A 1,114-nucleotide genomic window follows, 5' to 3' on the forward strand; every position below is an offset into this window, starting at 1 on the left:
CTTTCATTTAAGATGCACCATTTGGATGATGTTCCAGGCCTTTAATGAGCAAATGCAATCTCACATTTAGGCAGAAAGTTTTAGGGTTTGAGGGAGATAATATAGATTGAGGTAGATCCCTCATAGTGTAGTGAGTTGAGTGTGTTGGTCTAGGGCCTCTTCCAGACAGCACTTAAACATGCACTGAAGCGGGTTTAAGAAACCTGCTTTGGTGCACATTTAAGTCCCCACACCTCTCTCAAAACCTGCGCATTCCCACAAGGATGACTAGATGCCCTCCAAGTACCTTCCGGGAGCGCACCCAGGCACCCAAATTAATTCGATTTTACTGGAGGTGTTGTTTGGAGACCTCTGGTAAAAGCACATGAGCTCACGCATTTTGGGCCCTGGCTGGATGGGCCCTGGAACTTTGAGAGACTAGAGTTCAAGTCTCCACTCAGCCATGGAAACCAATTGGTTGATCTTGGACAAGACATATTGTCTATATTGGTGTATAAATCGATTTCATGCATAGATCAAGCATATGTTTAAGAATCAAGTCTATGGATTTTGATATAACCTGATATGGATAGGAGCAGGGAACAGAATCTTCCCATTTCCAAACCTTTCCTACCTGAAAATTCATTTTCTCGGCAGATCTGTTTTAGTCTCTAGTGAGACTTTCTTGTTAGATGTATCACCAGAAATAAGAAAAAACAGCTAGGGAGAAGAAGTTTTAAGTGGAAAAGCATAGGTAGATGTACCTCCCTTCAAGCTGTGCCTTAAATATCTTGTCCTCTCTTTCCACTATATAGCGAGTTGGCACAACCCGAGTCTGTTCTGCTGCTCTGAGTAATATGCTTTCTGATTGGATTGCTTCAGCTCCAAAATTTTGTTAAAAGCTTGCTGGACACATGCAGGGAGTTGGATATTCTAAAATAATGACATGAAAACTTTGCAATTTTGTTTTTTCAACTTTGGGACTTAATACTGACAAAAGAAATGGAAACTAGTGAATAAGGATGTACAGCTCTGCAAGAAAAAGAACATGGGAGCAATGCATGGGATTCTATTCAAATTCTGGCCCAATTGTACTGAGTAAATACTTTTGGCTTGAGACCCATCCTTGATTCAA

Source organism: Anolis carolinensis, chromosome 6 (assembly GCF_035594765.1).
Source record: "Anolis carolinensis isolate JA03-04 chromosome 6, rAnoCar3.1.pri, whole genome shotgun sequence".
Classification (NCBI taxonomy): Eukaryota; Metazoa; Chordata; class Lepidosauria; order Squamata; family Dactyloidae; genus Anolis; species Anolis carolinensis.